The sequence below is a fragment of the Hyaena hyaena genome, unplaced genomic scaffold, assembly GCF_003009895.1.
Source record: "Hyaena hyaena isolate Hyena2069 unplaced genomic scaffold, ASM300989v1 scaffold_223, whole genome shotgun sequence".
In the NCBI taxonomy this organism is placed as follows: Eukaryota; Metazoa; Chordata; class Mammalia; order Carnivora; family Hyaenidae; genus Hyaena; species Hyaena hyaena.
In genome coordinates this window covers 2,425,673-2,451,618 of record NW_024080856.1, presented here as the reverse complement: position 1 = coordinate 2,451,618, position 25,946 = coordinate 2,425,673, and the positions used below count along the sequence as shown (strand labels likewise).

General features: G+C 38.6%; 1 long non-coding RNA gene across 2 annotated transcripts in view; it reads left to right on the top strand.

The window, feature by feature from the left end:
• The first annotated feature begins 484 nt into the window (after positions 1-484).
• LOC120239100 overlaps positions 485-25,946 on the top strand; it is a 105,106-nt gene continuing 79,644 nt past the window's right edge. Inside the window, exons 1-3 of one of the 2 annotated variants that reach the window (XR_005530363.1) lie at positions 485-611; positions 2,078-2,199; positions 11,675-11,771. This is a non-coding gene — a long non-coding RNA (uncharacterized LOC120239100). The remainder of the gene's footprint in view (positions 612-2,077; positions 2,200-11,674; positions 11,772-25,946) is intronic. The other variant, XR_005530364.1, reaches the window with a different exon arrangement.

Below are 25,946 nucleotides of genomic sequence, written 5' to 3'. Positions count from 1 at the left end.
ATTAGATTTTTAAAATTCAAGCCTATTTTTTAGTAGTGTACTAGATGGGATGTACTCTGTACAGCTGGTGACACATGTCCATTTGTGAACTGGTTTCTGTGTCCAGGATGATACCATGCTCATTGGCCAGGTGACCTCTCTTGTGGCCTCCCCTGAACCCTTTGTGCTGAAAGTCAGGAAGAAAATGTGTCCTGAACCAGGAAGAGTGGATGCTAACAGATGGCTGCTACAGGAAGGGCTCACTGGAGAAGTGACAGTTGATTCATACACTTCGTAGCATGACTAGTAGTTTACCAGATAAAGAAGAATGGAATACCATGTACAAAATCCAGGTGTTGTTAAAGGTTTGAATGTCAAACTCTGAATTAGGGTATAGAAAAGAGAAAGGGGCGGGGGTGAGGCCACAAACAGAGGTGAGGTAAGTACAAATTGTGAAAGGACTTCAAGACTACATTAAGAAATTTGTGTTTATCCTTCTAGGAATAAATAAGCCAGTGGGAGCTCTTCATGTGGCTGATCAATATGGTTGGCTTTCACTTGTAGGAAGACAATGTTGGTGAAACAATGGAAGATGGATTTCAATAGAGGGCATCTGATTTTGTTAGAAAAAGGTAGGAGTCTGTTAGCTGAGGTTGGCATACTGTGGTTGCCAGCTCCTAAATGTCAGCCTCGGGCAAGTGGCTGATGATTATAGAGGAAAGAATACTAATGGGTCAGCAATATCTGTCATATGAATGGGATATAACATGGTGGCACATAGGCTCTATATTCGGTGGCTCCAATCAGACTATGGCCAATGAAGGATTATTAAATTCTATTTCCCCTTTTCTTTCCAAAACAGAGTATTTCTTAATAGCTTGCATGTCCCTTTTTTAGTCACTCACTCATTTATTATTACCATCGTCATATTATTTGTTAATAATGGACTGGAGTAAATCATAGTTTAATATGGCTTCCTTTATTGGTGAAGCAATAAAACACTGCTAATTGATGTAATATAAACATGACACAATTTTTTAAAATAAGAAATTTTAAGACTGTTTGAAAGTGTCTTCCTAAGAGGGTTCTGGAAACAGAATATTGCATAGTATTCCCTGTGGTCACATGTCTTGCTTGCCCCCTGCTCTTCGGTCTTTGGTTATAAATTTTCATCTCATTTCTCTAGGCTTGAGTTTTAAGGCATAATAATAGATGGTGTTAGATTGAACTGCCTCTTTTTAGGTTTTCTACTATTAGTATATGGATGAATAGATTAATTTATAGTTCTATTAATCTGTTACCCTTCACTAACCATAAATTCAATTTCATACATTAAGGTATAACTCTAGAGGGGATAGGATAAAGAGATCTCAGGCCATGAATAACAAGTTATTAAAGTTGGAGATGAATGTGTGAATGACTCTGAGGAACAAAATTAACTAATGGGTTTTCATGGATATTTTTATTTTTTTAATTTAATTTTAGTTTTTTTTAATGTTATATTTATTTCTGAGAGACGGAGAGAGACAGTGTGAGCAGGGGAGGGTCAGAGAGAGAGGGAGATACAGAATTGGAAACAGGCTCCAGGCTCTGAGCTGTCAGCACAAAGCTGGATGTGGGGCTCGAACCCACGAGACCTGAGATCATGACGTGAGCCAAAGTCAGACGCTCAACCCGACTGAGCCACCGAGGTGCCCCTCATGTATATTTTTAAATGGACAGCCAATTAGTACCCTGTTTAAACACATGAAATAAGAAAGCAGTACAAACAGATTCTTCAGGACCTGATCCCTATCTAGCTTTTGAGCTTCTTCTCATGACATCAGTCCACTTTTACTTTGTGCCCTGGAAACCCCAAATTCTATTCATAGCTCCTTTGAGTGTGTCATGCTGTTTTAGAACTGTATGTTTTTTCATTCATGCTGTGTCCTCTTTATGGCATGATTTTCTCACTTGGCCCATGTTCATTTCCCAAAGCCAGTTGGTTTGCTACTTCTTGGAAGCTTTCTTCAATGCTCCTCTCCTTTCTTTCTTTCCTACTCCTTAATGATCCACTGTTTCACTCATCCCACTTGATTGCAATTATTTGCTCACACAGCTGTCTTCCCTACTTGGCTGCAAGCTTATTTGCAATATGGATCATATTCTACCTTGGTATCCTGGCATGTCATGGAGGATCAATAAGTGCCTGCTGGATTGATTTGAATGCCAATGTCACAGGTATATCAGAAAACTCATAAGCCTGAGTGTACAGGGTAAGGAAGAAATTGAGATTAGCTCCACTTTCTCAGCCTTCTGATGCCAGAGGCATGAAAGACCTCAAATATGAAAAGGTTTCTAATTTGAGATGTTCTGGTGGGGTCCATTTTCCTCTTAATTTATTTTTGGCTGATTTGAAGAAAGCTCAGTTACTTCTGAAATCGAACAGATGATCAAGGGTGTGCTATTCACTTACAGAAACATCTCTCTCTTCCCAAGTACCTGGGAGCATGTGCTATCTTTGCTTCTCATTGCAGTGGTGGTCCAGGGTCAGAGCCTTAATTTCCGAAGCTCTGTGTATAGCCTCCAGCGGATCACATTCTGCTTGCTATTCCTAGCAATGTTTTATTCATTAGAGTGTTGCCAAATGGAAATTACCTTTTGACTGTTAACAAGCTGTACTAACGTGAACCTTTTTATAAAAAAAATAAAACGCTAGCCCAAATCAAGGCGCAAGGATAGAGCCATTTATTTCTCCATTCCTGACTGCAAAACAGCGTTGGACAGAGCCCTTCTCTGGTGACACCTCCCTGTAATCAGCACTTCCCTGATCACCCTGAATAAAGTGGCACCCCATCACGCTCTTTTCCTTTACCCTGTTTGACTTGTCTTCATGACTCTCATCACTACCTGACAGATTTGTTAGGTTATTGGCAATGTTTTCTCCTAGAATATATGCAACGTGAGAACAGGAATTATTTATTCATTGCTGTATCAAAGCCCCTAGAACCATGCATGGCATGGAGTAGGTGCTTAATAAATACATGTCAAGTAAATGGAGGGCGGGACTTCTCGTCAATACTGGTAACACCCTCAACATGTGTTAGGCATTGTGGTGAGCACTTGGCGTACATTATTCCCTGTCCTTCTCCCACCAAGGGAAATAATAATTCCTGTTCTGTGGGGGTGGAGGATCAAATTAGATCATCCAGATACAGGACTTGAAAAAATCTCTAAAATTTAAGTTCCTTAAAATTTTCATCTGAACACAGAAGTCCACATCGAGGCAAGGAACTTTGGGCCCAATATTTGAAAACCAACCATAATTAGCCCCTTGCTCTGCCTTTGCAGGTATATGTTCCTTCCCATTTTCCCTTTCTGGCATCAAAGTGGCAAAAAATACAATTAGGGTTGGCCCCTGAAGCCCAGTCTTGCTTAGTTCATTTCTAAGGCAGGGTCATGACCTTTCAAATGCCATCAGGGGCCAAAGAAAATAGCAGAAATGTATGAATTTATAGGTGGAAAATGGAGAGTATATGAATTTATAGGGTGGAAAATGGAGAGTGGTGGGGCAGATGAGCTGGAGAGCATGTGCCCAGTGCAAGATGCACATGCTAAACACTGCCGAGTCAGTAACCAGATTTGGTACTTGGCTGGTCAGCTTGAGAATTCATTTTAAGAATGAATTGATCCTTCTGATTTCATGATGAAGTGTTTTGTTTGTTTGTTTGTTTGTTTAATTAGCCAATATTTTGTGGATGCGTAAATTTCCTTCATACAAACATTTGTTCAGTGTCGGTTAACTTAGAATCTTGGTGCATGACAAACCAAACTGTCATACGTGTATAAAGAAGTAGGCTGTTGTTGTTTTTTTTAATGTTTTATTTATTTCTAGGAGAGAGAGAGAGAGACAGCATGAGCAGGGGAGGGTCAGAGAGAGAGGGAGTCACAGACTGAAACAGGCTCCAGGCTCTGAGCTGGCAGTCAGCACAGAGCCCGACGCGGGGCTCGAACCCACAAACCGCGAGACCATGACCTAAGCGAAAGTCGGACGCTTAACCGACTAAGCCACCCAGGCGCCCCTTTTTGTTTTTGTTTTTAAGCGGAGTGAATCCTAATTACCCATTTTGTTTCATTCCTTCACCTAAGACTTACACTTAATACAGTGTGGTTAATTAAATATCAGAGTTAAATATACATTGTTGGCTACTTTGTTACTTTCTCATTATAATGTGAATGAGCTGCCAAGTCCCAAAGTCTGTTTTCTTAGTATTACTTATGGATCCTCTACACAGGTGTTGCTATAGAAGTGTGTTAGAATAGAATAGAATATCTAGTGCTGTTTAAAAGAGGCCATAACGTACCTAATTATTTATAACAACAAAATGATTGTAGGAGTACATCTATTTAAAAGAAGATTAGATCAAATTGCCCATTATTCTTTGATCACTTGGGAGAGAGAAAGTATATGAGAGAATTGGCAACAAATTTATTTTCTGGGAAAATTTTGGAGTCTAGTTATTTTCATGCTCCATGGGTATTCCAAGTAGAGAATTGAGAAAGATTAGTTAGAATTGTAGTTTATACTGGTACAGCCCCTCTGGAAAACAGTGTGGAGGTTCCTCAGGAAACTAACAATAGAACTCCCTTATGACCCAGCAATAGCACTGCTAGGAATTTACCCAAGGGATACAGAAATGCTGAGGCATAGGAGCACATGGACCCCAATGTTCATAGCAGCACTCTCCACAATAGCTAAAACATGGAAAGAGCCTAAGTGTCCATCAACAGATGAATGGATCAAGAAGATGTGGTTTATCTATACCATGGAATACTACATGGCAATGAGAAACAATGAAATCTGGCCATGTGTAGCAACATGGATGGACCTTGAGGGTGTTATGCTGAGCGAAATAAGTCAGGCAGAGAAGGACAAATACCATATGTTTGCACGCATAGGAGGATTAGGAGGAACTTGACGGAGGACCAAGGGGGAGAAGAAGGGGGGAAATGGTGGGGGAAAGGGAGAGAGGCAAACCATGAGAGACTCTTGAATGCTGACAAAAACTGAGGACTGATGGATGTGGTGGGGAGGGGGGGATGGGCATGAAGGAGGGCACTTTGGGGATGAGCACTGAGTGTTATGTAGAAACTAATTTGACAATAAACTATTTGTAAAAAAATAAAAATAAAAATAAAACCGTTGCTCAGAACTAATATGTTCGAACAATGAAAAAAAAAAAAAGAATTGTAGTTTATAATGACAAAGACTGTAAGATTTATACTAGGTAAATAACCTAGCTAGATGATTTCAGATCCTTATCATTTGAAAGTGAAATAATACTCAGTACCATTGGCATGAGTTAATCTCTGTTGGACATTGCAGTGCCGATGAAAACAGGCTTTGGAGCCATGGGTCCACAGGGCCTTAGGCAAGTCATTGGTTCTCTAGTAAAACATCTCCCACTCTGTACAGATTCTAGCAAGAGACTTTCCAGGTCCAGTGTGAGTTATTGACCTCGTATAGACTTGTCCCCTGGGTACTACTTTAAATTTATCTCAGTCTGAGAGTAACTGGGTTCTAATATCTAAGGGCTATTGGGTAGCCTTTGTGAAATGGTGTGTGGCATCAGACCATTAGCACACCGACAAGCTGTATATTAGCCAGACCTCTATTACTACCTCTTTTCTCCCTCAAGGTTTAGAGACTGGGATGGAAGAGGGGAAATGAAAGTGGCCTTCCACCCCCAACTGTTCTCTTTGCAGTACAGTTAAGGCATAGCAACAGGTTAAATAAACTTTATGCAGTGTATGTCTTCCAACAAGTCTTCACCTCTAAGACAGGTTCCCTTTGGCATCTTTCATTATAATAGTAAACCATTTGGAACATTCTGGACCTCTAGCCTTCATGCCAAGGGACAGGAAGCGTTGGGATCTACATCTGCATATATATAATCTGTATCCATACCTGTATCCTTTTTGAACATGCTAGTTTCTCTCCCAAGAGTGCTCTGATGAGCCACTCTTTTGGACCTTGTCTTCATCTGTCCTTTGCTGACTGCATTCTAATCACCTCAGAAGCATATGAACTGTGTAGATTCTGGAGCCCTGTCTCAACCTGCTGTATCAATCTCCCTGGTGAGAAGCTGAGGATTCTGCACACTGGGAACAAGTGTATACACCTTGAGTTTGTCTCCCCTCCATTGACTTTTCATTCATCTCCTTCATTTGAGAGTGGTGCATATTGGCAGAAGGTTTTATTTCTGTTTTTATTTTCAGTGTGTCAGATAGAAGCAGGGCTAATGATGTTGACTGAATGAATGCATTTGTAGTTCACTGGGTTCCAACACTGTGAAGCATGATATATTGAGATCATGTTTCTTTGGTATTAAGTAGTAACATGACATAGGGAAGGAGTGCAAAACCAGGAGACTTTAGGAAAGATACTTCAGATTTGAAAACATGACCTATTAGGAATGCCTGGTTAGCCTAATTAGTTGAGCATGCTACTCTTGATTTCGGCTCAGTCATGATCTCATAGTTGTGAGATTGAGCCCCATGTCGGGCTACACACTGGGCACAGAGCCTCCTTGATATTCTTTCTCTCTCTCCCTCTCTCTGCTCCTCCCCTGCTTGTATGCGTGTCTGTGTGCACATGCTTTCTCTGTCTCTGAAAAATAAAAATGAAAACATGACACATTAAGTGGGCTGGGCATGTTTTCTTAAGTGTAGATAGCACAAGGGCAGAAAAGTCTACAGCATATCTTCAGTATATATTTGAATAAATAAAGAAATAAATTAGTAGAGGACTCTCATTACTGAGGAATAATTCACTGGGGTTTGTGAGGGGATACTAATGTTTTAGCACCCTTTTAGGAAACATGGTGCTGTAGATTAAATGTTTGCATTTTCCCCAAAGTCTTATGTTGAAGCCCTAAACCCCAGTGTAATGGTGTTCGGAAAGGGGGTCTTTGAGAGGCATTAGGTTTAGATGGGGTAATGAGAGGGGACACCTGGATATCATTTGGTTGAGTGTCTGATTCTTGATTTTGACTCAGGTCATGATCTCATAGTTGATGAGATGGAGCCCCACATTGGGCTCTGTGATGACAGCATGGAGCCTGGTTTGGATTCCCTCTCTCCCTTATAAAATCTGCCCCTCCCTTACTTGCACATGCTCTCTCATTTTCCCTATCTCATCTTTAAATAAATAAATAAATAAATAAATAAAAAGTTAAATACCTTAAAAAAAGATGAGGTAACATGAGATCCATTCTGAGATTATTACCTTTATAGGAGGAGATACAAGAGAGATGATCTCTCTCATTGCAAGGTGAGGATGGAGCAAGATGTCTATTTGCAAACCAGGAAGAAAACCCTCATAAGCAACCAAATTGGCCAGCCCCTTGATCCTGGGCTTCTAACCTCCAGAGCCATGAGGCATCTGGTCTGTTTCTTAAGCCACCCAGTCTATGGTATTTTGTTATAACAGTGCAAGCTGACACATGCTTATACGTGAGGAAGGTCTTTCTGGAAAGATAACACCATTCTATGAGTCAGGGTGTGGGTCTATCTTCTTTCTTGCTCAGGCTTTGGAGCCCATGATAATAACCCTTGTCCTACAACAGGGACAAGTCAACAGTTTGTTGAATGAATGACTGCTACAGGTCTTGAGCCCAAAGGAGTGACTACAGTTTGGAAGACTCCTAGATACGAAGAATGGCAGGAGCTCACTGTGAGCATCAGGGGCAGTTGTGTCTCCTCGACACAGACCTGCTTGCTCAGAGCTTGGAAAGGGCCATGACCCTAGCAGCTGGGCTCCTGGACATACTCATCCAGGTCAACCTGGCAAGTAAAAGCACACATGAAAGTGAGGGGGTGGGATGAACGGTGAGTGTGGCTGGCCGTGTGGACTCCACAGCCACCCTAATAAGTATGAGTTTTACCAGTGACTTTTCTTCCAGCTTGGCTCCACTGGTCACAGATAGCACTTTGTAACCTTCCTTCTGGGGTCTCATTAGTTGAGGGAAAGCTGTTGTCTCTGCCAAGCCACAGCTGGCCTCTCCAAGAATCAGGTTAATTAAGGTGGATGGACAACAGGAAGCACCAATGAGAAATTCTTTTGGAGTAAAATGCTAGCACCTTTATTGGAGACAGACACCACTGGTGAATTCTCAGGTCATTCCAGTAAGTCAACTTTTGTCTCTTTATCTACAAAAGAACGATGATCATATTGATGACATCTGTCATGAGAGCTCATGAGGATTACTTGGAATAATGTACATGGAAGCATTTGGTATATTAATGTCCTATACAAATGCTAGCTTATTCTGTTTACTTTCTGGCAGAGACTCACTATATGGTAAGCTCTCTGTGTGGGGAAAAGTTTGATGTCCTGATATCTGATTACTCTCTACAGTGTAAAGTAGAGAAAGGAATATTGTAAGGGGAAAAAAAGTAGAAAGTACTGAGAGAAAAAGTGCTTAAAGGAGGTGAAAGAATATCCTTTTTGAGAGGAATTAAAATGCTTTATTGAGTTCACCTATATTTATGGCTACTTTATTTACAGTAGGCAAGATACAGAAATAGCCTAAGTGTCTATCACTGGATGAATGGATAAAGAAAATGTAGTGTGTATACATGCACACACACACACACAATGAAATATTACTCAGCCATAGAAAAGACATCTTGCCATTTACAATAACAAGGATGGTCCTGGAGCATATTCTTCTAAGTGAAATAAGTTAGAGAAAGACAAATATCGTATAGTTGGACTTATATGTAAAATATAAAAATGAAAACAAATGAACAGACAAATAAACAGAAGCAGACTCCTCAATACAGAGAACAAACTGGTGATTGCCAAAGGGGAGAGGAGTCGGGGATGGGTGAAATAGGTGAAGGAGATTAAGAGGTACAGACTTCCAGTTATAAAGTAATTAAGTTATGGGGATAAAAAGTACAGCATATGGAATATAGTCCATAAGATTGTAATAATGTTGTAAGGTGACAGATGGTAACCACATTTACTGTGGCGAGCATTTTGTAATGTATATAATTATCAAATCACTTCACACCTGAAACTAAGAACATAGTAGATGTCAAGTTAGCTTCAATTAAAAATAAACACAAAAGATAAAACGCTTCAAGTTGATGCGATGGAGTCGGGGTTTGGAGGCTGAGTAGGACTTTTCTGGGGTGCTGAGATGTAGAGGGAAGAAGACCTTTCCAGGAAAGAGATCATCATCACCGGTAAACAAGGACTAAGAGACAGTGGAGCCTGACTTGGCAGTGGTGAGAAATCCACGCAGGATACAGATGTGGGTGCAAGAGGAGACAAGACTGGAAAGGCAAGCTGCAGCCATATGGTGGAAGCCCTCGAGGTAGGTGGAGACCTGACCTGTGTGTAAAGGGGGCCATTAGAAGCAGTGGAGGAAGGATGTTTTCTGACTCAGGCCATACTCTAGGAAAATGAAACCGATGGAAGTAGGATAGAGACAGGATACTAAACATGCACGTTTTGGTTTTCTTCAACTTCAGAGGTTATTTTAAACCATAGAAAAAAGAATAGGCAAGAATGCCTGGGATTTCACATCTACTTGTGAAAGGGATGAGAAGCAAAATGATTTCTGATAATGATCTAGGAACAGCTTCTACGACCAGAACAAGTTCTTTCAAGAGCCAGGTCAATTCAGATAGAGTGGAATCTCTGGGCAGACCACGTCACCATAGTGCTAGTTCAGTGAAACAATTTTTTTTCCCTGGGAAGATTACTTTGTTTTGGTAACCCCCTTGGACACCTGAGAAAGTAGATAGCACAATAATAAACATGAGACTTGATCTTCACCACTTGTGTTAAAATGGGGGTTTCTGTGGCTTCATTGTTACCCCGATTTTCTGAGTTACGAATAAATTATTTCACATATTAGAAGATTTCATGTATTACATGTCTGTAATACATATTAAAAATGAACATTTTCTCATTTTGTTGAGAATTATAAAGCAACACCTTTTAAATGCAGAAAGTTTGGAAAACAAAGGCACTATTGCAAGATAACTATTGTTAATATTTTTTCCTCTTAACATTCTTCTAGTCATAAAGAGGAATGTATAGTAGATAAATATGTAGGTAGATACATTTATGTAGATCTGGGTATGCTTATGTTTATACAAAACCAACTTGTTTTTAATGTTTTATTTATTTCTTAGAGGGAGAGAGAGGCAGCTTGAGCAGGGGAGGATCAGAGAGACAAAGAATCCGAAGCAGGCTCCAGGCTGTGAGCTAGCTGTCAGCACAGAGCCTGATACGGGGCTTGAACCCATGAACCATGAGATCATGACCTGAGCCAAAGTCAGAAGCTTAACCAACTGAGCCACCCAGGTGCCCCAAGATCAACTTTCTATTAAATTTCAAGACATAATTTTTCTCCATATACATATTGTTGTAAATGTACTTACATATACCAAGATATACATACTTTTTTGTGTTCAGTTTTTTCCCTTTTAAGTAGATTATGCACATTTTCTCCTAAAATAGTCCCTCTAGTATGTGCTTTGATGTTCAGAAAAGTTAGTCCCCCTATCTTGTGATGTCTTTACATTAATTTATGGCACACAACACTGTGCTGTGATACAGTGCTTAATAATTTCTTAGATTTCTGTAGAATTTTTACATATATTATCCTTGGGTATAAGGGTTATAATTATTCCTGCTTTATAGATTAAGAGGTAGCAATCTCAAAAAAGTGAGGCTTTCTCCAGGTTAAATAACCAGTAACCTTTTTATTAACAAGGCCTGTTGTGAATAAGCCTTGAGTGTCTGAGAATAAGATTCGACTCATAAAGCAGTTTACGGCAGTGGTTAAGCAATTGGACTATGGAACACACTTCCTAGGCTTAAATTCCAGTTCTGCAACTTACTTGGCCAAGTTCCTCAACTTGTCTGAGACTCTTGGCTGTGGATTGGGGATACTAATAAGGTCCTTTATCACCTGGATTGTGGTGGTGGTGAGTAAATGCACTAATTTATGAGCTGCTCTTAGCATCTGCCCAGCTCAAGGCAAATACTGTCTTTCTGAAAGACAGTATTATTGAAACAGATATTTAAAACAGATCTTTTCTTTCCAATGTGCCACCTGTCTCTTTTTATGTCTAAGCCTTAATCTCTTGAATTTATTTCATGTTTTCCTGCAAAGGTGATTTTATTAAGACTCTATCTAAGTGTAACAAAGGAAAGTTCATTCAAGGAAGGAATAGGCACAGTCATTACCTCCCTTCTGAGAGGACTCGTTTTTTTTCCCTAGAGGTAAGTGAGCATTTGACAAGAGAATAATGCAATATTTCCCGTAGAATTGTTGGCGAAGCTGGAAGCAATACTGCTTGTAGGTTTTGCGGGGAGGGGGGGCAATGTTTGGTTTGTTTGACTTCTGGTGTTGCCGCAATTCCTGGCTGAGTTGCTGACACCCTTGGCTAAAATTTCAAAGGGGAGACAGCTTCACTCCCTTGTTAATCAGGGTGTTTAATGCAAGAGATAATGATGTGATATGTAACCACATGCAACTGCCAAACCATATGGCACCTGCTTACTGTTATTTATGGTGAAGGCATTTATGCTTTTAGTTTCCCGAAACAATGGACTACATCTGAAATGAGGCTCCAGAGCACTATTAGAAGTGGTGGGTGCTATCTTCATGTCCTAAATCAACCTCCCTAGGTCCAGTCTGTGAACAGCATGAGGGGGAATCAAGCACCTGTGATACAGTTTGAATCATGATGCAGCATGTACTTGCGACTGCACAGAGGAAAGGAATGTAAGTGTTCACCTAGAAACAAAGCATTATCACCAACTTTTCAAGAGACTGTAAGGGTATCAGCTGGCGGTATTATGTTAAAAGGAGAGTAAAAACAATATTTTCTTGGTTTCTCTTTAAGTAGATAGATTTGGCTTTTTAAAAAGCACAGGTTAAATAGATAGCTATGGGGCAAAATTTTATATTAATAATCACACTGAGAACTATCATGTATCTAGCTTGTAATATGCTCGACACAGCTTTAAGGGCAGGCTGATCATGTTGTGCCCAAGTACCAGTCTCTGAGTGTTGTGGGAGCATCACTGTGAGAAGGGAACGGAAACATTTTACCAGATGTCATCCCCATAGTGAGTGCTGCATACACTGTGTCACATAGATCATACACATTTTCTGTCCTATGTATCACTAGTTTGTGGTGGGGCCTTGTGCAACCTCATAGGGCTGATAGTAGAAATAATGAATGGATGGTATGCCATGGATGCAGACCAAACATTTCAGATTTCAGTGGATATCAGGTTGGTTCCCTTGAGTGCTTACCAGGTAAATGTCTTCCTCATTCTCTAGAGCAGTGATTTTCAACTAGAAGGCTCATCCCCTCATATTGTGGGACGAGGCTCTTGGCAATCTGTAGAGACATTTTTGGTTGTTCTAACTGGCGGGGAATGTTAGTGGCCTCTTGTAGGTAGAAACCAGGGGCACCACTATAAATTCTACAGTGGACAGGACAGCTACTTGCTTCCCTTGCAATAAATAATCCTGCTTAAATGTCAACAGAGCTGGTATTGATAAACCTAGCTCTAGAGTGAATCTGAGGCCAAAGGTGAATTCCTGAGAGAGGAAGGACTGGCCAGTACTTTCTCTCAGTGCAGCAAGTTAGCATCTTTACTAAATAAATGTTAAATAGATACTTAAATTATTTGTAGGGACATATAAGCCTACACAAGATGCCATTGTGTCCTGGTGCTGACTAGGCACTGTGCAAAAACAATTTAAATGTGTTGGCTTATTAAATCTGCTAAATAACACTACAAAACTGAAGACAGGATTAGTTTATTCTAGAAAGCAGAAGAGAAAAATCCAAACCTTTATTTTTAATAAATACCTCTCTGTTATTTAGAACCAAATAACATGGAAATCAGTATCTTATAACATGGTTGGTTTTCTGGAAGATGGGAATAAACCTTATTCTATACCCAGGAAGGGACCAGCAAAGTGATATTTTCTTAGTGACATTACAAAGCCATGATACATGGCTATGTGCTAAGAACTATAACTTTCCCATTATGGAAAATGGGAAAGTTATCCCATTATCCTCACTCATGAGGATGTTCAGCCCCTCTAGGTCCAGTGTGTGGTGGGAGAACATGTCTGAACAGAAACTGGCTAGAACCCAGACTCTACTACCTCCTTGACATGTGTTCTCACCCTTTTAAGCAACAATCTTCTTACTTGTAAAATAGAAGTAAAAACTATCTACTGTGTTGTTACAAGTACTATTAATCCTCATTATTTGTGGTAATTATCATCTATAAAGTTGCTGTAAACACTGAATTAGAGAATATAGTTAGGTTGCTATGAGCTTTTGGTCATTTTTGTCAACCAGTCAGTACATAATCTTGTTTTATGTGTGTTTATGTTTAAAGCCACATTATTTTATATGTGTTGGTGATTCTTTAATATTGAACTCATGGCCAACAGCACTGTAACTCATGCCTGAACAAAGCTTATCTAACACATGTATGTTTTCCATGAGGCACATCACAGCCTTCTTGAACTTGAGAACACTAGACATGCATGACAGCATTATGCGTGGGCCATTTTAAATAGTGAAATCAACAAAAGGTGTTAATACGAGGTACTAAACAAACTGTGGAAAGGTTACTTGTTTATACATGAGACCTGAAAGGAAGCAGAGTGTCACCTTAGTTGACCTTAGCTAGAAACATGTATACATGTCTGAATGACTTCAAAATTCCAGAAATGTTGCTTTTGGAGTTACAATTTTAGAAAGTGGGAAAAGTAGCATACATGCAATATATGAAGAATGAGAATGGCTTCTATATATCTTCAGGGCTGTAATAAGTATATATGAACTAAGGTATGTAGAGTACATAGCATGTAACCATGAACACAAGGAGAGTGTTTAACAAGTGGCAACTAATTTTGTCATTTCATTTTTTACTTATTTTTTGTTTATTTATTTTGAGAGAGAGAAAGAGAAAGTGATAATGAGTGGGGAGGGTCAAAGAGGGAGGGAGAAAGAATCCCAAGCAGGCCCTACTTGAACCCATGAACCATGAGATCATGACCTGAGGTGAATCCAAGAGTCGGTGGCTTAAGTATCTGAGCCACCCAGGCACCCCCATTGTTGTTATTTTAAATCAAGGTATATCAATAATGAAATCCATTTATGTGGCTCTGTGCTGGACCTCTGTAGACCAGGAAGTTCTCTTCAAGAGGAGATAATGTGGCTACAAGAAGCAGCCTTTTCATCGTTGCCGTTAACTTTATTTATTTTGAGAACGCGCGCGCGCGTGCATGCGTGTGTGTGTGTGTGTGTGTGTGTGTGTGTGTGTGTAAGTGATCAGGAGAGAGAGAAAGAGAGAGGGGTCAGAGAATCCCAAGCAGGCTCACAAATCCCATGATCACGAGATCATGACCTGAGCAGAAATAAAGAGTCAGACACTTAACTGACTGAGACACTCAGGTGCCCCTAAGAAGCATCCTTTAAGGAGGGTACACTTGATCTACATGCTCTCTTTATTTTAGGGTGTGAACGAAGCCAGGAGTTAGAATAGATTGCATTTTGGGGGGAATATAGTTGAACAAGGGAAGTGGTGGCAAGTGTAATTTCAGTTTCCTACCTCTGCCTACATTGTAGGCTTCCTGCTTTTTATTCCAAAATTTGTTAATGCTTCTCAAAGTGTGACCCCCAAACCAGGAACTTGTTAGAAGTAAAACTTTCCACCTCCTGTATAGGAAGCTCTGTGGAGGGGCCCAGCACCTGTGTAGAATGATCCAGTGTTTCTGAAGCAAGCTCAGGTGGAGGGACACACCTCTGGTCTCACCCCCTGCTGAAGGCAGTGAATTCTCTTGGTCACTGGGTACTTGGCAGGCTATGAACCCGAAACAAGTGTTCAGTACTTCTTTCTTGATGGTTAAAACTTGCATGGATATTTTTGGGATTGTTTGGGGACTAATCCTTATATTAAAAAAGCAAAACAACTATGGCTCCCTGTTTTGCTTATGTTAATTTCTGAAGCTTCCTTATTAAGTTTCAGCTTTTTTATTTAATGGTTAACAGTAGAACTTGTTTCGTTTTTATTTTAAATTCACTTTTATGCAAATGCCTATAGTCTCGAGAAAGATAAAGCATGTGAGTGGATTTGTCTCCCAAGTTCTAAAGCATATGGATTATCAAGGTTTTCCTTTCATTACAAAAAGTTTATGCCCTTTCATGTTTCTTTTTTGCCTACCTGTTCTCTAACCAGAATTTCTTTTTGGGTGTTATTTGATAATTCCCACTTTGCAGGACAATAGTATTGTGACTGTTTTGGAAAGCGTGTCCATTTTTGCCAGGTTATTTATTTATTCATTTAGTTTACAAATGTTGATGAGACCATGATCTATGTGGAACCACTAGGCTCGATTCTGGAGGTCTATCGCTGAGCATAACAGAGATAGTCTTTGTCCTTCTGCGTACCTCCACATGGTGACAGATGGTAAATAGCAGAACAGTTATCAGAGCTTTGATGGTTTCTATGGAAGAAGTGCGTGAAGCTCTGAGAGATTATATGATGTAAATAAAACCTGGTCAGGAAATGGGTCCATGTGTGCTTAACGTTTGAATAGGGTTTTTAAGTGATAAGGAAAAACTGAGGAGGCAAAGGTATAGGTATAGGGAGGGAGGAGGGAGTGAAAAATGTGTGCAGATCTTCAAGAAGAAGTAAAAGTGGGGCAGTGATTCAGAACCTAAAGGACAGGGTGGTGCAAGGCAAAGCTGGTCAGGTAAGCTGTTGACACATATACATGGTTAATATGGTGCAAGGGGTTATGCCAAATAAAAACTCCAGCTGATAGATCATACAAAGCACATTAAGATGTGAATCTCACGTTTTTAGAGATCATTGTACTGGAAGGGATAGTTGGGGGTGCTACTCTTACTATGGCCCTGTAGGATTGATGATCCAGGTATATTAGAGTAATGGTCTACATGATTTCAGTTGACTTTTGAAATATTTAGCCATTATTGGAGGGCTGTGATCACCAGAAAATCTGTGCGGGTCAATTACTTGTAAATAGGTGTTGGAAATGGTTTTAAACTTTTTTTTTTCTGTTTATCAGCCCATATCTAGGACAGGGAAGTTTTGCAAGGTTAGGAGTTGGGAGGTCTAGACCATAGGATGTTGCTAGGAGAGTGACCCAACCTGTCAAGCAGAACACAGTGGTGGTGGACAGAGAAGGAGGTTAGGGACTCTGAAGATGCATATTTTGCATCTTATATGGAACTTGATTCTTCAAAAAAATTTTTTAACATTTACTCATTTCTGAGAGACAGAAAGAACATGAGCTGGGGAGGGGCAGAGAGAGAGGGAGACATGGAATCCAAAAGCAGGCTCCAGGCTCTAAGCTGTAAGGATAGAGCCTGAGATAGGGCTCCAACCCAGAAACCAGGAGATCATGACTTGACTGAGCCACCGAGGCTACCATGACTTGATTCTTTTTTTTTTTTTTTTTTTTTATTTCTAGGAGAGAGAGAGAGAGAGACAGCGTGAGCAGGGGAGGGTCAGAGAGAGAGGGAGTCACAGACTGAAACAGAATCCAGGCTCCGAGCTGGCAGTCAGCACAGAGCCCGACGCGGGGCTCGAACCCACGAACCGTGAGATCATGACCCGAGCGAAAGTCGGACGCTTAACCGACTCAGCCACCCAGGCGCCCCTGGAACTTGATTCTTAAACAGGGTAGATGGCCTCCCTTTTACCCTCAGACCTTCAGAATAATGATCAGATGCTAAAAATCCTGAACCAGGGATCATTTCAAATCCCAGATGATATACGTGAAGCTTTATGTGGAAGGAGAGATTCTCTGTTTCCTAAGTATAGATATGGGAATTAGATGAGGCTGTCTTTCCACCCTGTGGACACGAGATGTCTAAATCTGAGATAAAGACCAGCACCTCTCTCTAGCATACCCTTGAGCATCTTTTACATAGGGGAGGAGGAGTGTGAAAGCAGGCTAGTCTGCTATATTTTGATGAACAGCATTGACTGTTGTTAGGTAGAAGAAGGAAGGGCCCAAAGTGCTGTGATAAATGGATACCCTGGGTGAGGGGAGGGAATCACAGGGCGGAGTGGCACAGAAGACAAAGTTAGTTGACTTCTCAATATTGCTTTTCCCTCTGCCTCCTTAAGGCCACTGTGGCCCCTTGAGGCTTGGAAATAATATTGGACATAAATATAGTTATTGTAGTTTTTTGAGACAATTTGAGTTATGGCATCACTGTTTCAAGATTCATTTCTGTCTTTTTGAGGTCAAAATCCTTGTAGTTCATAATTAGGAGAAAATTTTGGAGGTTCTTCAATATATTTGTTTCAATCTGCCTTGAAAATAACTTTCCCAGTATCTTTGAGAAAGGCTTCCATTTGAAGTTATTTTGGAGAAGCTTTGCTTAGTAATAACATCTTTGCTTAAACTGAGCTTATACCTGGCCATATAAAGTATGTTTGGTAGAATCTCAGTTACAGAAAGTCAGTTATCATGAATGACTGATATTTCAACATAGTTTTCTCCAAAACCTCTTGGCTCTTGCTAATCTGGTTCATCTGTCAAGGTTAACATGCAATCTACCTGGATTGCATTTGAGGATGAGTTCACTACTGAGAACTTGCAGTGTTGAAGAGGTAGCATCTCAAAATAACAGACTTTTTTTTTTTTTTATCTCTAGCACAAAATTAAAAGAACCAGTCTTTGAATAAGTGTAAAATAAAACATAATGGTTGGGCTCTAGCATTTTTAAATATTGTACTAGTAGGAACATGTTTACAGTCATAAGCTAGATTTGTATTCATTTAGTCAACTTTTATTTTTTTTAATGTTTGTTTATTTTTGAGACACCATGAGCAGAGAAGTGGCAGAGAGAGAGAGAGAGAGAGAGAGAGAGAATCTGAAGTAGGCTCTAGGCTCTGAGCCATCAGCACAGAGCTCAATGAAGGATTTGACCTCATGAACTGTGAGATCATGACCTGAGCCAGGTTAGAGGCTTAACTGACTGGGCCACTCAGGAGCCCCAACATTTAGTCAACTTTTCAAGGAAAACATTTTCAGTCAGTTTTGGATATAATGACATATTTGAAATAACATCCAATTCTGTTTTCTTCTCTAGGATGAATACTTTGAGGACATGTCTTGAGTTCCATTCATCTATCTTTCTGTTGTTTACTAAATAGATAAATGACATGGGAAAATTAAGCAAATTCTTAAGAGGTCAGGTTGTTGGGGGGTCATCCACTGCCAGATGCCTTTGGGTGCCTTTATTGCTTTTTCTGAGTTAGATAACAAAACAAGGGCAGCAGTTGTGAGTAGGGGGCTGGATGAGGAAGAAGATGAAGAGAGTAATTATGACATTTTGGCCTTGAGTTTCCTATGGAATATTCAAGAATATATATTCCCTAGACATTGGGATTCCTGTTTGATGTTCAGGAGCAAAATCTATTCTGGTAATGCAGACTGGGAAGATTTCACCATATGAATAATACTGAAAGTATGAGGATGGGAATACAGAGAAATGAGCCAGAATTTAAAAAAAAAAAAAAAAAACAAGCAAAGGACTAAAGGCATGCATGACTTTGGCATTTAAAAGAGGGGAAAAAAGAAAGGAAGTGGGAAGGTAGCTGAGAAACAGCAGCTAGAGAGGTAGATCAAAAGCAGAATGTGTGGGTTCCTTAACCCATGGTTTCCTCCTATCTCTTGACTTGTCCTTCTCTGTCAATTATTTTGTAGCATTCAAGGAGACAGCTTCAAGGAAAATGAGGACAGAGCAGTATTCATTATGTTTAGCAATAAGGAATTCATTGGAAATCTTGGCAAGAATACTTCCAGTGGAATATGTTCTTCCTTTCTTTTTAAAATACTTTCTATTACGGAACATTTCAAATGTACACAAAAGTGATAGGATAGTTGAAAAAAATGCCCATGAACCTATAATCTCTCGACAACAATGACCTTCATTTTTGGATTCCTGTGAGTCCTACCTTATTTGTTTTTCATTAGTGTCTAACACAGGGCCTGGCTCATGTAAATATTTGTGGAATAAATAAATGAATAAATATAAATCAACAGTATGTGGTGTCCTGTTTAGGGATGCAAATATAAAAGGTGCATAGTGCAAACCTTCAAGGAGTTTGTAGTTGGGTTGATTGAAACAAACATAATGCTCCAAGAGTTAGATCCGAATAAACAAGAGGTGTGGGTTCTTATGCCATTAAAATAGATCCAGGGAATAGTAGTATCTTATACTCCATCCTCTCTCCGATAGTAAATGAGATGTCATAGAACCAGCACAGTCTGAGCTGGATTATATTTCTGACTCCACCCTTTCCCTGCTGGGAGATTCTGGGTTAATCATTTAACTTCTTTGAACCTAGGTTTCATCATGAAATCTTCATGGTAAAATGAGAAGAAATCTTTAGAATTTTCTGAGAATTAAATTAGAAATGTATGCAAGTATTTAGCATAGTGTCTAATCTGTGTCGGGTGCTCATTAAATGGTAGCTACTGTTGTCGTTCCCTTCATCATCATGGTCATCATCGTCATCGTCACCATCATCTTCACCGACCTATCAGTCCATCCTCCAATAAGAATTCTCTGTTCTTCTGGTCCAGGCTTCTTGGTCTTTGCTTCTGCCAAACACACTTTTTTTCATGTATATTCATATCACATTCCTCATTTTTCCTCTTCACTTTTCCATTTTTAATCTTCTTGCCCTGGAATGTTATTGGAGTAAACATGTCAACCTGGAGCCAGTCAGCTTTCGCACTTGGATTTACTTAACAAGATGCAGTCTTCTGTCTCCTCACTCCCGCTCCCCCACCCCCACTCTTGCCAATGTGATTTCCCACTATCCCTGAACATATCTTCAGGCTTCATTGCTCACCATTCTGGATGCACACTTCTGGTAAGGCTTTTGTAATAAGCATCCTTCCACTTGAAATCATCTTTTTATTCTTAGGTTGCCTTGACCATGGAATTATTGCCCATCCTGAGCTACTCACAACTGAATGTAGTAGCTCTCCCATCTGTATGGGGCACCCTTTGCTGCTCCACTAGTACTTGTCATATTTTCCTTTGCAGGAAAGATAAGTGTATATCCTCATCATTCTATTAAGTGAATGTTCTCAGGTTTAAGTATTAAAAATGACATGATGTATGTGACAGTACTTATTAAAACATAAACACACAGATACAAGCTATAATAAAAATGACATAGAACATTTACTTGGTAGTAATCATTTGCCCCAACAATAAATGCTAGGCATCTACTATCTCATTTAATCTTTATAATAGAATCATGAGATGTGCACATGTACCACTCGTGTTCCTTTACAGGTGAGGAGACAGAAATCTAGAAGTGTTAATTGATTTGTCCAAAGTCAAACAATGATTAAAGAACAAAACTAGAATTCAAACCTGGGCCTGTCAGATTCTAGAGTATAAACTCTTAAGCCACCCATTATAGTGGCTTTAAAAAATATAGTAATTTCACTTTTACCTCAAATTAGCTAAATGACCTTTCTCTTAAAAGAAATATATGCGTACTTGTATAATTACAGTGAGATTAGGCTCCCCTTTTTTTAAGTATCTTTTCATCTGCTGTAATTATCTATTTTCCATTGTTAGTGAAGACCTGGCTAAATGAAGGCCTTTGTTGCTACTGAAATTAGAATGAACTTAGTTTAAAATTATGGCATAGCTCCTACCCAGGAGCCAGAGATGAAACCATTGGTAAGACTATCATATATTACTTCATTGTAGAGGATTTTCAGCTTACATTTCACAATTGGAATGCAGAAGAAAGCCGACCAATGCCTCAGGCATTAAAGGGAAACTATTCCATTTCCATTTGGGCTTGCTTGCTTTTTTGTTTACAGCTCACTTACAGTTTTTGTTGTGGTTTGTTTTGGTTTTGGTTTTTTTGGGTGGGTGTGTGTGTGCGCGTGCGCGTTTTGTTTTTTGTGGGGTTTTTTTGTTTGCTTGGTTTTTGTTTTTGTTTTTTTTTTTTTGGTGGGCAGAGAGGGGTAGTAGTTGGGGGTGTTGAACTGCCCCAGAAAGGGATAAGGAACAGTTCTCTCAGTCTTGGTTAGTGTTATGTCCCGAGGTGAATATTTCTAGCCATTTATTTATTAACAATGCGGGATATTTCCTTAAGACGAGGTTCTCAGAAATGTAATTTCCAGCTCACGATCTATGGACTTAAAATGGCCTTTCTTTTTAAGACATGTTGTAAATTACTTCTTAATCACACACACACACACACACACAATACCTAGTTAATAGTTTATATGTATTTTATATTTTAAAATGTTGCTAGCAGCATTATAAATTATATTACTATTCTAGTAGTCAAGATAAGGTAGGTTGTATGTTCTCTAAAATGGTCATGGTTGTCCTTACTACAGCTCACCAGAAGATGTTTCTGCTCTCCTTACAGCCCTCTCTGTGCTTTTTGGGGTTCTTATGACAAGTTCTAGCCAATGGTTGTGAGCAGAAGTGACCTATTATTTCTGAGATGGAAGATTTAATGGCGAATGTGAGAAACTTCAGGATACTTTTTTTCTTCTGCATGGGGACTGACAGTGTTTCTCTGTCAACCTAGATCCTGGATAAAGAACCATGTAGAACAGAACCCCACTTGACCAATGATGGACGTGGAGTATGGGGGAGAATAAACTTGTTATGAGAAGTTACTGAAATTTAGGGTTAGGTACCACAGTATAACCTACCTTATCTGGACTACTAGAATGGTAATATAATTTATAATACCGCTAGCAACGTTTTAAAATATAAAATACATATAAACTACATAACTAAGTGTGTGTGTGTGTGTGTGTGTGTGTGTGTGTGATTAATAAGTAATCAGTGAAATTAAGATTTATAGATTCCTCTCCAGGCTTACCTTCATCTGGTCACTTCACATGTGTGTCTCACCGTCATATTTTTTTCTTAGGCATTCTTAAAGAGGTTTTTAATGAATTTTTCTGTTAAGAGAAAGGTTTATATTTTCAATTTTCCCTTTTTTAAAGATTATTCTATTTTTGAAAGAAATAGTGATAGTGACTGGGTGAACAGAGAGAGGGGAATAGAGAATCCAAAGCAGTCTTTGTGCTGATAGTAGAAAGCCCCATGTGGGGCTCAAACTTATGAACTGTTAGCATGACCTGAAGCCAAAGTCAGACGCTCACGGGACTGAACCACTCAGTCTCCCTCCATTTATTTTATTATTTTTTTACTGTTTTTAATTTTTTCATGTTTATTTATTTTTTGAGAGACAGAATGTGAGCAGGGGATGGGCAGAGAGTGAGGCAGGCACAGAATCTGAAGCAGGCTCCAGGCTCTGAGCTGTCAGCACAAAGCCAGATGCAGGGCTCAAGCTCACGAACCATGAGATCATGACCTGAGCGGAAGTTGGTCATTTAACCAACTGAACCACCCAGACACCCCATTATTTTCTTTATACAAAAGATATTCCATAAACTTCTGTACATTTTGCTTCTTAACCTAAGTAATATTTTGGAGATCTTATCTCCAAATATATGTATAGAAAGTATATGTATATGTATAGAAAGTTTTGTCATACGCATACAGTTGCATATTACTGTCTCACATGAACTACTCAAAACTAATCATTCTCCTATGATTAAACAAGTTTCTTTCAGTGCTCAGACTTACAACGATGATGTAACAAATGAGTTTTAGCTTGCATTATTTTCTACATGTTCAAGTGTATCTATAGTATAAAATTCCGGAAAGGAACTGGTGGTTCAAAGGGTATATAGATTTGCAATTTACTGATCTAAATCAGTAGAGCAAATCGGCTCACCCCCCTATACATGGTATCAAATTGTGGTTCCACCAGCAATGATTGGGAGTGCCTGCATTAAAAAGTTTTTGTCATATATCAGTTTTAATATATTTTTTGTTGAATTAATTTTTAAGCATTTTATCGTTTCTGTTGCTACTGTACTAATTCCATTTCTTTGCTGGCTATGGGTTCAAATTTTCTTTCTGTTTCAGTTTGGTAGTTTATATGTTTCTAGGAATTTGTCCATTTTCTTTCAGATTGCCCAATTTATTGGCATATAATTGCTCATAATATTTTCTTATTGTTTGTATTTCTGTGGTGTTGTTTTGATCTCTCCTCTTTCATTCTTGATTTTATCTTGGTTCTTTCCTTTTTCTTCTCAATCAAACTGGGTTGGAGGTTGTCAATTTTGTTAATTATTTCAAAGAACCAGTTTCTGGTTTCATCGATATGTTCTACTGTTGTTTTTGTTTGTTTGTGTTTTCTTTTGGTTTGGTTGTGACAGCATTGATTTGGGCTCTAATCTTTATTATTTCCTGTCTTCTGCTGGCTTGGGGTTTTGTTTGTTGTTCTTTTTTCCAGCTTTTTAAGGTATATGGTTAGGCTGCGTATATCTTGTGTGAGACCTTTCTTCGAAGGCCTGGATTGCTATATATGTCCCTCTTAGGACTGCCTTTGCTACCTCCCAGAGATTTTGGGCTGTGGTGTTAGCATTTTCATTGGCTTCCATCTACTTTTTAATTTCACCTTTAACTTTTTGGTTAACCCATTCATTCTTTAGTTTGGAGCTTCATCTGTGTACAATTTAAAGTTGTTTCATTAAAAAATTAAAAGTTTTCCTTTTACTGAACATTTTTAATTGATTTGTAAATGATCATTTTAAGGATTTATTCGAATTACTCCACAAACTTATCTGGTCCTGATGTTTTTATTTTTGTTTCTGTTTTCTTTTATGTGTGGGAAGTAGTGGGGGAGTAGTTTGACACCTTTACCTATTTCTTTAAGAATCTTTTTTTTAAATGGAGGATGAGAAACTGATATGTTCACATTTTTAAATGTTTGTTTATTTATTTTAATGTTTTATTTATTTCTGAGAGAGAAAGAGACAGTGTGAGCAGGGGAGGGTCAGAGAGGGAGGGAGACACATAATCTGAAGACAGGCTCCAGGCTCTGAGCTGGCTGTCAGCACAGAGCCTGATGCAGGGCTCGAACCCAGGAACCGTAAGATCATGACCTGAGCCAAAGTCGGACACTTAACCGACTGAGTCACCCAGGTACCCCAATGTGTTTAAATTTTTAAATCACTTAGTTGTAGTAACTTATTTTCCTAGAAAATTTTTGGTTTAGCTTTCAAACTTGAGTGAAATTAAGAGAAATTGACTTTTATAATTAAAAAAAATCTATTTGTGAGGTATTGAACTTTACATTATTACTGTGTATTTTATTGCATCCCCATTTTTTCCTACCAGATTAGTCAGTAGTTTATTTTTTTTTTTGAAGAACAACCTTTGAAATGTTGTGGAATGAATGCATTGATTAGTTATACTGTTTTCTGTTTATCTTATTAATTTTTTTAAAATTTCCTTTTCTCATATATTAAAAATTGAGTCATTTATCTCATATTATTTTTCATTCTTTGTCTCTTAATGATAAATGTATTTTAAGCTTTGAATTATCCTCTGTGTACTACTATAGCTGTGTTCTATTATTTTTTTTTTAACAGAAATTGTGCAACTTCACTTAGCATTCTTCCTTGATGAAGACTGGCTTAATAGCAGTTCATTTAATTTTTAAGTAAAAGGGACGTAGTATTTTCTGATGTCACTAATTTTTAATTTTTCTGTGCACTGGGGAAAAACTGTTTTATTTTCATCTTTCAGAATTTAATATCCTCTTTGATTTTTAATATTTGACTAATTTTAATATTTATTAATTTTGAAAAAGAAGGCATATTTTCTCTTTTCATGATTCAGCATTACTTATCAAATATACTTATTATTTATCAACTTTTATATTTTTATTTTTAACCACTTGAGATATCATTCATAGACCGATAGAGGTTAATTAAATTCTTCTATATCTAGTACATTTTTCCCCTTTTTTCAAGATGTCTATTTTCTTTATTTTTTTTAATTTTGGGGAGGTATTTAATTTTGAGACAGAGAGAGACAGAGCACAAGTCGTGGAGGGGCAGAGACAGAGGGAGACACAGAATCTGAAACAAGCTTCAGGCTCTGAGCTGTCAGCACAGAACCTGATGCTGTGCTCGAACCCATGAACCGTGAGATCATGACCTGAGCCGAAGTCAGCCGCTTAACTGACTGAGCCACCCAGGCGCCCCTAATGTCTATTTTCTAGTACATGTTTCATCCATTGCTTTTTATATCACACAATTTCTGTCTTATGAATGCTGCTGTTATTTTGGTTCACAAACATTTATAATTATTTTAATTTTACTTTGAACTATTTTATTCTCTTGCATAATAAACTGCCTATATTTATTATGTTTAATATTTTTGGCTCATATTCTGTCTTTTTGATATAACCAGAAGTTTGCTTTTTCTTTATATTTATATGATATATTTTAGTCATCTTTTGATTTTCAACCTGAATCATATTTTGGAGGTTTCTTGCATTATGTCTCTTGCATTAAGTGTATTTTCATTAGCTCATACCTAATTCTCACCATTCAACCCTCTATTTGATTGGAAAAAAAATACTCAAGGAAATTGTTTAGGAAATACTATCACTATTACTTCCACTATTGTTATTTTATTAATAGTATTATTATTTGAGACTCTTGCTCCTCAATAGCATCCTCTAATTTTTTCTTTTGGCTTTCTATTTATCCTAAAATTATTTATGTTTGTTTTATGGGGGTGTGGGAGATTTAGCTGGGTTCATCTCAATGGACCACTCTGTAATAATAAGCAAGAAAAAAACAGAGATACTCTAAAGCAATTAGTTGAGATTAATAGAAAAAACACAACAAAAGCCTTCATGTCAGTCTTAGACCTGTCAAGTTGCTTACCTTGGAGGGGATTATGCCAGCTCTTAGATTTATGAACAAAAGACAATGATAAAGTTTTTCTGTCTC